Here is a 15,519-nt window from a genome sequence, read left to right as displayed (position 1 = left end):
AAGGGAAAGTAAGCCAGGATCCAGCATCTTTGGGTCAGTATGGAAAGCAAGACCTGGCATTTATATCTAATGAAAAGTGTCAAAGTAGCTCTAAGCAGGTGAGCTCCATCCAACAGTCTGCTTTATTTTGGTTCTTTTTCTCTTACAGTGGGACTGGGTTTAAATAACAGTGGATCTGTGTAATGAAATCTCTTAAAATGACCTAGAAAAGAGGTTTAGCTGACCCTATGTGCTTATTCCCGGCTCCCAGAGCTGTCCCTTCCTTTCTTTGCAGAATTCTTTCATTCCTAAGGCACAGTGTGGGTAAGAATACACACGCACACGATACTCATGCCGGCAGATTATTCAGGTGCTGGTGGCATCACAGTGTGAGATGGCATTAAAGAGGCCAAGGTGAAAGCAAATCAGCTCTCACTTCCTGCCCTTCCCGTGCCAGCACATATCCCAAGGTGTAGTGCGTTCTGATGAGGGAATTGTTGAGGACCAGTGTCATGCTGGCTGCAGCTATGGGAGGTCTGCTGGCATTGCCTGGATCAGCAGCATCACTGTTCAGCCACTGCAGAGGATCCGCGGTGTCCCCAAAATATTGTGCAGGTGCAGTCTGGCCACAGGTGTGTTATGTGTCCAATGCCTTGCCTCAGGATGATCAGTGGGAAGGCAGAGTCCAAGTGCTCAGGGTGGTGATGGTAGGGAAATACTGAAGCAGTGGTAGAAAACCGTGTCCTAATTCCACCAGTGTGGCACTGGTTGTTTTTTTGCACCTCTGACATAATCTGCTGCATCAACAGGCTGCTGAATCTACCAGTGTCTATCCTGGGAGTGTTAAGATCACAGAAGACTGAGGGGTTTTTTTTGAAGACACAAGTCTCTAGCACTCACTGAAAACTTTTAGATGAAATCCTAAAAGTTTTGAAATTTCTAGAGGAGCAGAGTGAAATATAAGACATGGGCATACTCATGGTGGAGTATTCTGTCATATTTAATGTAGTTCATAGTAAATGTGTGTGTGTAAATATGTATTCATCTCTTTGTTAAAGGGTTTCTTTACTTATGATTCTAGGAATTCTTCATATTATAATTAAGAGAATATATAATTCCACATCATCTATATTTGCAATCCATTGTAGAAGAAAAGTATTGTGGTAGTTTCTGTTTGGTGCATTTCAGGAACAAATACCTGAATCTCGTTTATTCAGATACACCAAACATATTTAGTTGCAATGATAGAAGTTATATAATATTTTGGAGTGTTACTTTTTATTTGCCTGAATGGAAAATAAACAGCCTCTTGTTTTTCCGCACCTCAAAAAACAAATAATCTGGGAATTGTTTTAAGTGCTGGAAAACACCCACCAGAGGTACAAAATGTAGAAACGGAATTGTCAGCCTTCCCAAATGATTAATCCTGGATTTTAAATGACAAACAAAAATTAATTCCAAATTATAATTTTCAGGAAACTATGACTAAATGGGAGGACAGCTTTCCGTTGGCCCAGTTGGGTTTATTTTCATCCATACTTCATGGCATCCTTTTCCCTGGTTAGTCCCATGGGATAATTCAGTGTTAAGTATTTCACTCCCTGTGAAACAGGTTATGGAAAAGCAATGTAATGAAAGTTTTGTGGCTTTCAGAACACATGTATTCCTAGTCCTCTCAAGTTTCCTATTTGGAATGAAGGGAAGGACACAAGCACAGGACACGCGAGGGCTGGACCTCCACCTCAGCTCCTTGTGTGCTCTGCACAACTTCCATGCAGCAGCAGAGCTCTAGGTTTGGTGGGGTGGTGCTACCACCCTTGCTTTCGTAGAGCCCTGCAGGGATATGCCTGCAGTCCATGCTACAAATGGGAATAGCATCACCGTTTCCATCAGGTTTGTGCTCCTTTCCTCAATGTGTGTCACGGTATTCTCTGCCAACAGCTTCATTGATCAAGGCATAAATGAAGGTAGGGAGCTTCCTCTCAGCGTCGTCTCAGTACTGAGAGGATTGCTGGCTCTGCAACCTCTTAAAAGAAGGAAAAACGTGAAATCGCTTTTCTCCCTTTCTCTTAGAACAGAGAAGTCATTAACCTCAGTAACAGGGAAGGGGGTAGATATTTAATCCCAGTGCCTGGGGGCATTAGACAAGCAACTTCTCTTAATGCCAGCATTGATGTGTCTGAGTAAGTTAGTCCCTTTCTGAAAGCATAACATAATGAACAGAGGTTCCAACTGCGAAGATTTAGCCCAAGTGGGTGGAGGAGAACAGGGCTTACAAAAGAAAGGCTAAACTCAAGCCTGTTTATGATAAAGGAATATCTACATGTTTATACTTATCAATGTGAATTTCAAGGAATATATATATATATATATATATATATACACACACGCATGTATTTTTATATATATATAGATATATATATGTAATATTCAGTGTGAAAAATAAAAGGCTCTTCAGAAATGTTTTGGTATTGTGCCTTAAAAAAATGACACTTTCCACTGCCAGTCATGACTTTAAGTCAGATTATGGCTAAAAATATTAAGGGAAGGATCACCACAGCAACAATCACATTGCTCCCCTTCTGCAGAGGAAATGGAAAAACACTCAAACTTTGCCAAACTGAATAAATTACTGAGATTATCAGAACTGTAAGGAAAGCCATATGCAAGCAACTCTGTATGTTTTTGTGTCTGGGAGTGTGTGCAAATGTGTTAACTGGGTTGCAACTCATTAAATACTTAAGTCAAAGGGGGCAGCTCTGAAAATATGCTCAAGAGACAAAAAATTAATGCAGTTTTATTTTAATTGCCCAGCAGATATGATGTGAAGGGTAGAGTTCACTGCAGCAGTGGGGACTGCAGTCCAGCGGCTGGGCTGGGCTCTCCTGCCCGTGGTGGCCTGGAGATAGGATGGAACACATTGATGCTCACTTGGTCTTGCGCCAACGTGAAGCTGAGAAAGGGTGGCTTTGCTCCCAGAGATGCACTCTTACTCCACTCTCGTGGCTGTTTGTACTTACTTGGCATAGTTCGCTCTGCCAAAGTAAAACATGTCATTTGCCAAGGGGGGAAGAGCAGGAGTGGAAGGGTGAGGGGGCAGGAGCAATATTGTCACTGCTTGAATTAAAGCACATTATGCAGGAGTCTGCACTGGAAACCTCCTCTTACCAGGCTACCCACACTGTCAGTGAAGATAGGATGGCTCTTTTAGAGGCAGTCCAAGGACGTGACTTAGAGCAGCTGAAATGATGTCAAGTGCTTTGGTGAATTCATATTGCATTAAAGACTCTAAAATCATCTTATGGAAGCCCAGAGGACATGGCTTTTGAGTACTGGAAGAAAAGGCACAGAGTGCAAAGGCTGTGTGTTCCCATTCTCTTGCCATTAGTATGAGCACTTATTTAGTTGTTTGTAGGTCCAGAATTAAACCCTGGATTGCTGTCTGTCCAGGGGGCTGCTATCACTTTCTGGCTTGAATTTCTAGCTCAAAAGCTAGAAATCTAGCTCCATTATTTTTGGGATCACACATTTTAAATAAATGGTGCTTGACTGGTCTGTGCCTTTAGCCTTTTCTATTTTCCAGATTCACAGATGTTTTGCAAAGGAGGTGTGTGCTCCTGCTGAACAAATTAAACCTTCTGATAATAGACTTGCTTTTCTTTACTTTTTTTTTTTTTTTAATGTAGGCCAGTGCAGCTTGGGCTCGGCCTGATGATCTAAGTGATGCCAGTGATATCCTGGCCCCTTTTGAAGTGACTACTAAATGATGGGTTCAGTATATGTCGTATCTATGTCTGTTGATGCAGACTGAATTCCAGGAATGACCCATACCTGATGGTAACATGGCTGGAAAAGGGTTACAAGGCTGCTGCTGTCAGAAGCATATGGGGCTCTCTCCTGACTTGTAGGACATGCTGTTCAGGGCCCTCATGTGCCAGTGCCAGAGAAGCACATGAGCAATCGGGAGACTTCAGTTTGATCAGGCTGACTGAAAACTCCTGCTGTTGCCTCCAGCTTGTAAAGAGCAGTTTATGGTGAATTTGGTTGCTCTGCAGTATTCTGCTTTTTTGGGTTTTTTTAAGTGCAAATTTTAAAATTTTCTTGCCAACTCCTTTGAAGAGCCCTATGGGCCCTTGCTCTCTTTTCTGTTTTTTGATGGCTGCCACCTTGCTGTGCCCACTGTGGCTCCAAGGCTGGCCACCTGCTTAACCATGGGGCCTTGCCACATGGCATGGGTTTTGTGCTGGTTGGGGGTGACACTGAGCCACTGATGTGGGGAGAAGCTAACAGCAGCAGCTGGCATTAATGAATCCTACATCACGAGGATCAAGGACAGCAATCCCAGAGCTTGGAGGGTTTTCATGGAGGTCCGGTGCAATCTTGATATGTGAGTGAGTGGAGGAGATGAAAGCACATCTGGATGCACTAAGGAATGCCTAAGCACTGCAATTCTAATACTTAATTCAATGCTTGTGCATTAGTTGATTTGGTTTGGTTTGTTGGTTGTTTTTTTTCACAATCTCTTTTTAAGACTTGCTTGTTTTTCTGGATAGGAAAGATGAGTGGTATATATGGTTAGATGTATGTTTATTGTGTGTGGAACCTTTAAAAATAAAGTGTTCCCCAGGCTGTGGTCTAGAAGCAAATTCTATGCATCAATGCAAGATAGCCTTTACAGTGATTTAAACCCTTGTTTGTTTCCTCTGTAGTTGTTATTTCTCTCCCTGCTAGTTTGATTTAATTTGAAACAAAAAACTATTCTGGTTGTAGGCAATTTTGATCTAGGCATTCAGGAAATGGAACAGGATTGCATCTACGGAAAATACAACCGCGAAAGTCCTACCAGGACAACATGTTTCTTCCTCCACCATCCTCTCACAGTCAGATCTGATCAGGATGTCTACTCTGTACCACCCTGACCTACCTGTTAGGGGGACAGATTCTGAACTGGATGATAATGGACACAGATGTTCTTTCCCCTACAAAATCACTGTCTCCAAACTAAGGTCTGTATTTTATAATCAACACTCCAGTCTAGAAAGCTAAAGTGACTCCCAGCTGCAAAACTCATATCTGAGTTCCTGATAATGAGATAATATGTGAAAATCAATCAATTTCTTCCATCCAGATTTATGGGATGAAAGCCTCAAATATGAGGGATATATCTAAAGCAGCTGTGGGTCTTGCCTGCTTTATACTTTGGGAATAACAGGCTCAGTACCCTCTAAGCTGAACTCGGCCCCATGGAGTGCCTTTCTGGGGACTAGTTTGTTCTGCTTGTTGTACCTTCCTGTCAAATGTGATGGGAAATCAGTGATGAACAGGAGGTCCCTAATCTCCATGGATACTCGTCTCTGCATGGTGTCAAAATCTGAGTTGGCTGTTAATTTTCTCATATTTTGCATATGACTAATTTACTTAGGAAGGGAGGGAAAAGAAGGAGGTTATTTGAGATTGAAGTAAAAAATAAGAGAAAGGAAATTTGGCAGTGGTTCTCAACTGTAGCTGCTGGGAGACCTCCAGAAGCCTGTCCCATACCTGCATCTTCCAAGCTTGTTGTCAGCTCTCACGCTTTGTTCTGTGCTCAGAGCAGGGTCTCAAAGGAACACAGCTGCTGCAGCTGCTTGCAGACCAAAAGGTGACCTTTCAAGTATGATGCATTATTTAGTGCATTCCTGTCTAAAATGGAAATGAAATATTTTTGTTAGCATAAAAATTTGTTTGTCCTTTCACTTGGATGCATCCTTTTTGCATCACACAATAGTGTGGCGTGCACACTGCTCCTTGGGGTTTCTTCGGAGCAAAGTTTTTTGTAAGACTTTGAAAAAACACTGACTGTTTACTAGAAGGACCCTATAGCCAAGATGTAATAGACCTCAGTTCAGAGGTACCAAAAAACCCAACTTCTATTTAAATAACGTGCAGGAATGAATGCTTCCTGGTGAAGTGTATGTCTTTAGACTATCAGCTGATACTGGTAAGTACCATAACCAGCTGTTACTTCAACATGAAGTGTTTTGCTTCTTCCAATTAATCAAGAGTCTCCTGGAAGTTGCCATAGCAGGGCATTCATTACCGGGATGTTTAATGCGTAGATTATTAATGAGTAGAATATTTGTCATTTGCATAGAGAGATGCTTCAGCAGTGTTCCCAGTGATCTGTGATAGCCAGGTACTCAGGCTCTCTGTGTATCTGTTGGGTGAAGGAGGGGAGGCAGATGGGACCAATTTTTCACAATGTCTGACATTAAAGTTCCTACATGGTCTTCCAAACAGAGATTCAAAGAGGCTGGAACCTACCTCTCCTGCTGACTGTGAATGAAGACTGCAGTATATTCAGCTACAAGTCCATCTGCTCTTTAACTTTTTTAAAAAAAATCTATCTAAAAGTGTTTTTCCTTTGAAGCTTCCAGCACCATTTATGAAGGCTCAAAAGGGGTATTATTCATATATTTCAGATGAAAAAAGCTGAACTGTCAAAGTAACATCTGACTTGAGAATAGCCAGTATTCTCCAAGGCATCAGCAATTAAGAGGACCTGGAAAAAGATCCTGTGCCTACCAGGAAATTTCACTGATCTCATCAAGCCCCAAAACCCAGGAAGGAGAAAAAATCTGCACAAATGAAGAAGGGCCCAGCAGATCATGCTGTCTTGTTGAAAAGCCAAGTGATGAAAATTTTTCATAAAATGATAGGTATCTGCTTCTGCGGGATTATTTTTAACAGTAAAAGAGTAGATGGTGTAACATAAGTGAAGAGGGATTCCATAAATAACTGCATTTCAGTTACCTGTTTAGTATCATCTTAATTGCTACAACAAACAGCACAAAAAGAAAAAAAAAAGAACACCTTTCTACTCAGAAGATAAACTGCTTTTAAAAAGAAAGGAATGAAACCCAGCTCTGTAATTTTTAGAATCCCAGTTCACTAAAATGGACAAGACTGGAGAAGCAGACACCTGAGCAGCTTTGAAGACATTTCTCTGGCATGTTCTCACTGACTCTGAGACCTTGTTTCCAGCCAGTGTCTGCTCATCCTAGTGCAGCACCCTTCAAACCAGCCTTCCCCAAAGGATTCAGCAGTCATGGTCTGAGAAAAGAGCTAAGCACAAGCTGGTAAGCACTCACTGCAGGGACTTCTAACTGCTGTGGGATTTAGTCAAACAGTAAAGTACAAGCTTCTACTATGACTCATCTGGTGTAAAACTAGTGCTAAGTATTGTACATAATTAAGACAGCATTATTACAGTGAGATGGCACTTCTTTTTTTGGTATGGTTAAAGTCGTGAAAAGGTGCAATGTTTGCAGCCTTCAGAGCTGTGAAGATGAGGAGTTCTGATAGGAGTTCATTCTAAAAGATATCATGGCTGCAGTGAGTTTAGATCATAATTTGCGTTATTGCTGAAGCATTACATGCATATTTCTGTTGCCTTTGTGAAAAGCTGTGGTATTTGTGAGAATAAACACGACCTTAGAGTCATGTTCATTAGATAACACTTGCAACACTGGCCTTTCTACACATTCCAAGGGTTTTCATAATTTTTAAACCCAGAAATCAAGCATTTATTTTGAGCCACATTTTTTAAAAAGGTCTCAATGTTTTTTCAAGTAACAGGCAGGAGAAATTATAATTGCCATTGAATGCAACAGAACATGTAGTGTCAGTGAGCTAGAGATTCAACATTTGAACTCTGTCTGTCAGCAGGTACAAAAGTATTAGTAAGACATTGTCCCTACCAATGGGAAAATTTGAACAAGTATGTCATTCCAATTTGCTTACTTGTCCCAACTTTTTCCTTCAGATGTCCACAAATCAACTTTGCTTTTAGTGAATGCATGATCTTGGTAAAAAATTATTGTGGTATAATGCAAAGAAATTCAGCTTATTGGTCATTATAAAACCATTTGTTCAAGTTACTTGATTCTCATTATCCTTGGCTAGAAACTCCTATGCTGACAAGATGGTGACATGGAGTCACCATGGAATGACATTTTAAGGGACATGGCTTTAAAAGAACCCATTTCCACCTGTGTATTCCAATGGATGCCTTTGCAGTATGTTTATGCTCTTACTGGAAAATCTATTGGCTACTTCTTCAACCTAAATTTACCACTATTTTTCTTATAGTTTCCTAACATGCTTTTTATACTGTGTTTTATACACATCTCTAAGGAATTATTTGTGTAAATTACAGGAACTACAGAGCTTCAGGAGGAGTCCCAGGCAAACAACGCACTTGGGTGAAGACATCTCAACAACAGCCAGTGAGCCTTTTCTTTTGGTATGAGTTGAACAACCTATAATATTTTACAGGTCTGAAGATTCTGAATTCCAAGGGTCTTTCTGAAAAAAATGATCATTTAATGTAAAAGATAGATCAATTCCTGTTTTGTTTGCACTGCCGCTTTCCGGATGAGTTTCCAATCTATTAGTGAAGCAGTAAATGTTCCCCCAGCAACCAACCATTGATGTTTTGAAAGCAAATCAAAAGCAGTGTAAGACTGTTGAAGAAAAGGACTTGAAAGGAAAAGAGTGAAAGATCATACTATTCCTATGGTAGCTGCAAAAGTCTGTGAAGATTACAGCTGAGAGAGGGATGGGTGAGAGACCAGAGAGAGACCAAGGATGAGATATCTTCCTGCAGAGTTTTGTCCTAACATGCTTTCTTGCAGGCTCACAGCCTAAACAGCACAACTAAAACTCTGTAGGGTTGTTCTGTTAGGGACACACCACCAGAGGTGGAATTGTGTGAGAGGATGGATAACCCTCAAAAGGAGAGAGCACCTGTTGACCATAGTTTTTACCTTGGACTTTGTTCAGCCCTGACAGGATTTATAGACATGTAAGAGAATCTGGACATGTAAGAGAAATACTGTGCATGCCTGCTCTTTGTAACATAGGGTTTTCACTTCAGCTGAGGGGCCAGGGACCTTGCTGTGGGTGCATGCAGGAGTTGCAGTCCTGATGCACTCCCAGCTGCTCTGACTTTTATCTTCATTCCATCCATGAGCTCATTACAAGCCAAAAGGGAAAAGTATTTGTATTCCACTGTGCACATTGACAGTAATTTTGTGGATGCAGCACAACACGGTAGAAAGAGACAGGTATATGGAGCATTTAGAAGGCAATAATTTCTTCTAACTTTTTTATTTATTTATTATTTTTAGCCACACTCCAAAGGTTATAGTGGGAATAGCTAAGGAAAAAACTTGCAGACTTCACAAAAATAAAAGCCTGCAGCTTGTGCTTGATGGGTTTATTTGGCACACGTCTGTGATTATGAAATGAATTTTGAATCACTTTTGAACTTCATCTGGATAATGATTCATCCTTTCAATTTCCCTTTTCCCTCCAGAACATCCGCCATTAACAAACCAACTAGTTGCAATGTTTTACAATCCACATTTGAAGCCATTTCTCAAAAGATTGCACATTTCCTTGAATAAACAATTACTCAGATCATTTGCACAGAGATAAGGTCAGTCTTGGGACTGAAAAATGAATCAACACCCCTCTCTGGAAACTATCTTTGAAATGGTCAAAAAGCAATTGCAGTAGGAACATGTTAAACTGCAACTTCATGTTGCAGAAATGCAACATCAACAGGCAGCTTAAATGTTTCTGTACAAACAGATATTGTACAACCTTGGTTTGGTTGAGTTGAGCCCATTACAGGGTTTAGGCACATGCCTGAAGATGGAATTACACGACTGAAGTTAAGATGTACTTAAGTGTTTTGCTGTGTTTGGCCTATGCGCTACATCTGTGTTTGTATTAGGAAGAAAAGCTGTTCTACAAGACATTCAGGCATTTAAAATATATTTTTGTTCTGAACTGGAACAGGAAGTTTTATCTTTTAATGAAATTTAGGAGGTCTTTAATTCCAGAAATCTTGTAATTGAGTGTACTTGAAACATTGTGTGTCAGTAATGTTGAAATTATTTGAGACATTAAGATTGAAATATTGCATGTCCACATATGTCACTTAATTAATTAGAAGCAACTGTTAACTAAGCATGCCGGAATTGCCTGGGTTATGTATTACCACCCCCTGGATACAGAAAAGAGCTGTGGTCTGGTCTAGCTTCTTGGCTGAGATGCAATATTCTGTGAACACGCTTCTCAGCTGAGCAGTAAAACAAGGATATTCATCTATGCACAAAGTAGACCTGGACCTACTAAGACCCACTCAGTCCAACTGGATTTAGGTAGGAGCATCTCAAGTGTCTTGTAGCACGTCGTTGCTGCAAGTGCTTCAGAAATGCAGGGCACAGACCCTTTACTTTTGCTTGTAGGTGTTTTGGGTTTTCTTCGGCTTGTTGGTTCTGCCTTTGATGTATCCAAGATAATTCCATACTGTCCAGGAGCCATGGTACAGCACCATCCTTTTCATCTGCTGCTATACATGATAACTGGGCCCCGCTGGAGCTGAGGGCTGCAGCCAGCCAGGGTGCAAAACTAGGCTGCAGTTACTTAAAGTCAAGCTGGGCCTTTGCAGGAACTTTAATGTTACCTTCAAGCCTGTTCTTGCCATGGACATCCCACTACCTGAGGACTGGTTTTAAATTTACAAGCTAAAATTTGCAAAACAAAGCTAAGCATGTTTTGGTAACTTCCTACTAACTATATTACTATAATCAATTGTCATTTTCTCGGAAAAGTTTCAGTATTGTGGAATCAGCCTTCACTATAAGGAGACTCATGCACTGGGAAAAATTCAAGCAGCTCTGTGAGTATGTAGCAAGAATGATAGACCAAGTCTTACCAGACTGAATATATTGCTTGTTCTGCCTGTGTCTAGATATAGTGGCTGTTCAAAAGAGAGTAGATATCTGGAGATAGTCTGTGAAGGGGAATCATGCTCTGTTCCTCTCTCTTTTCCCTGCTCTTCAAGTTACATCTCTTATCTCAGCCTCATTGCCTGATAGATTAGATTGATCCCCAAGCCAAGGGCTTATTTGGGTAGGTGGGCTTAAGAAGACTGAAACAATTGCTTTAGAGAGGAAACTTTCTGTGGCCAAGGCATGTGGCACCTGTGGTGAATTTTATTCAGACAAATGTTTCGTCTAAAATGGCCTTTCCTGCTTAAGTCTCTAGGTACTTATGGCTTTGCTTGGATGTCCTGGCCTTTTCTTTTGGGGTTGAAATAAATATCTGAGTTTCACAGTCTTTGTGTCCCTATCAGATCCTGGGTCAGTTGGCCAGCAGAGAAGTTTTCTAATCCCATTTTTGAGAGATGTTCTTTCATCTTTTAAGGCCTCAACTCCAGCAAAACATAAATTTAGCTGGAGACTGTGAATATTGACCCTTATGACAACCCCCTCTGCCCTTGCTTGGCTCCTCTCTTACTCTTCCTGTAAGAAACTAGGGCAGTTTCTAGTGTCCAACCAACAGAATTCTTTGAATTTGGATGTAAAAATAGGAGTGGGAACCTGGATTTCATGTTCATAATAGTTACTATTATTAGTATTAGTATTAGTATTGGTATTATATATTGCTGCAGTTACTACATGGTATGGTTAGATTTCTGCTTGAAGAAACAGAAAAGCTTCACAAAGGAGTATAAAAAGATGTATGTGTTTTCCCAAGCTTGTGTGTACTTTACTGTAATCTGACACTTACTGCAAGAAATACATATTATATAATTGGCAGTGGCAGACACATATTCTGATAGAAAAAAAATGTATTGAATGATACACTGTGTATCACTGATAGTGACTTGCAGCAGTATTTCCATAAAAGTAAAGGATAATTTAGCACTTGAAAGTCAGGCCTCAAAACCAAAATAAAATGTTTTTCTGTTTCTGTACCTAGCCTTGGATATATCTTCTCTCACTGCAGACATCAGCAGTGTAGACACATATGGCAAAACCCATCACCCCAAGCTCCCTTTGCAGTCAATACAGGGAGCAGGCACTTTTAGGCCATGATTCATCTGACCTATTTACATGTCTGCTGTAGGAGGAGATGAATCACTGCCTAGACTAGATCTGTGCGGAGGATAAAGGGAGCCTATGATGGCCAGCACAGATGTAGATGCTTGTAAAGATCTACAGTTTGAATTTAGGCTTTCAGTTTGCAACAACAATTTTCCAGAGAAGAGTAAAATTTCCTAAGCTGTGTTTTTCTAGCAGAATATGTGTATGGATATATACATCTATGGTATTTTTCTCCCTGCAACAGAAACATTTGCAACAATATCTTTTGAACACTGGTCCTATATCCCCTTCCAAATGTTCTACCATCTGAAGAGCTGCCATTTTATCTCTCTCTGCCTCTGCCCCTCTTTTACACATACAGACATGTGTACACATACCATATTTCAGAGCTGGTCCTTCTGAGTTTTCAGCATTAACTTAAAATATTCCTCTGTGTGTGGTAATCAGAACTGCTGTTACACGCAGACAGATATTATAACTGGGTTTGTTTTTTAAAAAAAATCCAAAGCAAAATATGGAAGCAAAAACACCAAATGAAGATTTCTGAAATTTCCCTCTGTTTAAAAATAACATTTTTATTAGTTTGGGGTTTTTTTCTTCTAGGACCTGCTCTACTCTGCCTGCAGCCTTGGTGAGGCAGAGCATCACAGGAAGAGGAAGATGAATTCCTGGGAGACAAGTACTGATGCAGAGGAAGGGGGAAGACTACACTTGATCACCTAGGAAAGAGTGCAGGTTCCTAAGTAAAGCTGTGAGATGACAAGAGAGAAGCACAGTTGTGTTATTATGTATAGAAGGCCAGAGTTGAGAGTCTGGTTTCTTGAGGGTGATGTCCTGGCAGGTACTCTTGTGCACATGCTGTAGTATAATATTCCAGTGCATTCATACATCCATCTACGCTGCAAATGGCATGGGAGTGATATTTTTAAAATGAAGACGAAATGAAACCACCCTGTTGGAGAGCTTTACAATGCTCAGCTGTTCCCGAGGAGTGCGTTGTGTAGTTACAGCAGGCAAAACATCCCTCCCATCTAGTCACTGGCACACAGCACAGCAACCCATTTATGTGAGCACCTGGTTGATCAGTTTGCCTGTGACAGATCTTGGCACACCCTCTCCTCTGGCTGTAAAGCTTTACTGACTTGTGTGTTTTTTCCCCCACAAACTCTTGTCTGGCATGGGAGGACTTGGAACAGAACAACTCTGGCTTTGGCAACAACAGGAAAGTACATTTTAGATAACCCTTTATGCTGCAAGCTTTGCAGCCATTTAAGGGCTTTTCTGTGGGGTTGGAGAGGAAGGGCTGTCCATCATCCAAAGTCTATTGCTGTGGGAAGGGTGCCTGCGACTGCAAAAGCCTTTGGCAAAGGCCACGAGCATCTGAAGGCTGCTCTGAGAAATGGATACGGGCTCACAGCTCCCCACAGGCTGCTGTGCAGAAGTGAGCGCTCTTCCACTGGTCATCCCAGGGCATCATTCATTAAACATAACGCCCTACAGGAAAATCAAGGCTTTGTGTTTTCCATACCCCCTCCTGCATCAGCCCTGACGTCAGTAGGTTGGAACCACGGAAGTTAAATTAAGGCCAGTGCAGTCTAATAGGCAAGGGATAGCAAATGCTAAGAAGTCAAGGTAATGAGAAAATACCCGCCATCTGGAGCTGTCATAAGCATGAATTTACATCTCTCCCCACAAAATAAATAAATCACAGCCTGCAAAACATTACTCTCCCTGGATGCAAAGTCCCACTCCTGCCACTGCCACCAAAAATTTTGGCCTCCCCAGTTTCTGTGCGACCGGTGGCTTCTGCCGAAAGCCCCGGGGTGACGCGCCTGGGCGCAGGGAGACATCTGCAAGCGCTGCCCGCTCAGGCGCGACGGCTGGAGCGCAGGGATCTGCTCTGCTGCAGCCGCTCTCTCTGACGGAAAGTTTTCCTCCTGGCTCTGACAGCACCGCAGCCACTTGGGGAAGCACATGACTTCCTTGGGAGACGGTGTTTCTTATTTGTGTTGCAGGCCTCCAGCAGGCATGGCACCGAGGCAATATTTATATCAGTTTTTGTAACATCGTCGCAGCAGCTGTAATTTCGGGAACTGAAGTGCTGGCTGGAAGTGGGAGAGAGAGGCACAAAGCACAACACGCCACACAGAAATGTGGATGCAAGGGGGAAAAAAAAAAAAAGGCAAGAAAAGAAAATTGGCAACCAGCCTCCTCCCCCAGAAAGCTCATTGTGTTCCCCGGTGCCAGGGGTGCTGCTTGCCCTCCAGATGGTTACCACAGGGCCCATCTGTGCAAAAGTGAGTCAATGGCAATTGCAGCTCAGGATGTGTGTGATGGGATCAGATCTGTCCCCTCAGGGTGCTCGCACTCCTGGGGGAGCAGGACAGGGGGAGTCCTCCAGCCAGGTGGCTTTCTGTGCAACAAGCCAAACAGTGTTCAGCAGTCTTCTCATACCCTTCAGCTATGAGAAAACATAATGCAACACTTACCTGTGTGCAGGTAACCAGGCTGCCCCCAAAACTGCTGCAGCCCCATGCTGTGCCTTGGCTACCAACCCTAGCAAGCTCCTTATCCCACCTACTGGTACCGTCATGCTGCTCCTAGGTGCCAATCTTGGATCTCTGATCCATGCTCTGCATGAGTCCTGACCTCTGTGGAGTCACCTTGCTGTGGCTGGGAAATCTCCAGAGACGTAGGATAGGGGTCCTGTCTTCCAAATTATTTACTTCCCATGAGAGGTATTATCTCCTTTTCTGCCCCCTGGCTTGATTTCCATGGTGTTTAGCCATTGGAGGTTTGAGAATTCTCTGGTATGGGGCTGGAAGTCACAGCTGCCCAAAAGACAGCAGAGTCGTCTTCATGTGTCTCCTTGTTCCTTCATCTGCCCTGCAGATGCAGAGGCAAGTGACCACCCTTGGTAGGTGCCATGTGTGCAAGAGGGGCTCTCCACTGCCCACGCATGTTCTCAGTAGGTGGTTTCTACCTCTGCTGCCAAACAGCAGCAGCTGGCAGAACATAGGCCTGAATTCTTCCCTGTTCATTGCTTTTTCTCCATGTAACTCCACTGGCCTGTGGAGTTATGTCTGACAGAGGAAGTGTCACACAGTCTCCAGTTACCTTAGAGCTTGGTGAAACTTGAAGTTGACATGAAGATAAAAAGCTCCCACAGAGTGTAGCCCCAGAGCTGTCAGGTGATGCACATTTCATGATGGGCAAGAGCTGATGGTCATTTGACCCAAATATAGCTGTGTGGTGCAAAACACCTTCATTGTCCTGGACAGCACAAGGACTCTAGAAAAAGCTGGCTGCCAATGAGCTCTCCAGTTCATGTGTCCTGCAGTCCTCTAAAGGACTGCTGTGAGGACCAAGCGGGGGAGCTATCACTGTGTCTGCTTGGGAGGACTCCTGAAAACCAGCACCCAAAGCTGCATCACAGGCTCCCTGAGGGCAGAGACCATCAAAGACTGGCAACATAGTAAGCATGGCTTCTTGGACTGTGGGCCTCAGAAAATCCCCTCCAGTTTCCTATTTCTTATGCTTTTGTGCCATAAGGACTCCTACTTTGTCTCAAAAAGAACTGAAACTTCAATGGCCAAGTTGT

General features: G+C 42.4%; 1 long non-coding RNA gene across 1 annotated transcript; it reads left to right on the top strand.

Moving 5' to 3' along the window:
- The first annotated feature begins 4,780 nt into the window (after positions 1-4,780).
- LOC120503522 lies at positions 4,781-15,507 on the top strand. Its single transcript, XR_005627771.1, has 4 exons — positions 4,781-4,985; positions 6,256-7,094; positions 8,174-8,260; positions 12,522-15,507. It is a non-coding gene; the product is annotated as an uncharacterized LOC120503522 (long non-coding RNA).
- The last annotated feature ends 12 nt before the right edge of the window (positions 15,508-15,519 follow it).

The sequence above is a fragment of the Passer montanus genome, unplaced genomic scaffold (assembly GCF_014805655.1).
Source record: "Passer montanus isolate IOZ18808 unplaced genomic scaffold, ASM1480565v1 scaffold26, whole genome shotgun sequence".
Classification (NCBI taxonomy): Eukaryota; Metazoa; Chordata; class Aves; order Passeriformes; family Passeridae; genus Passer; species Passer montanus.
This window is presented reverse-complemented; position numbering and strand designations above follow the sequence as displayed.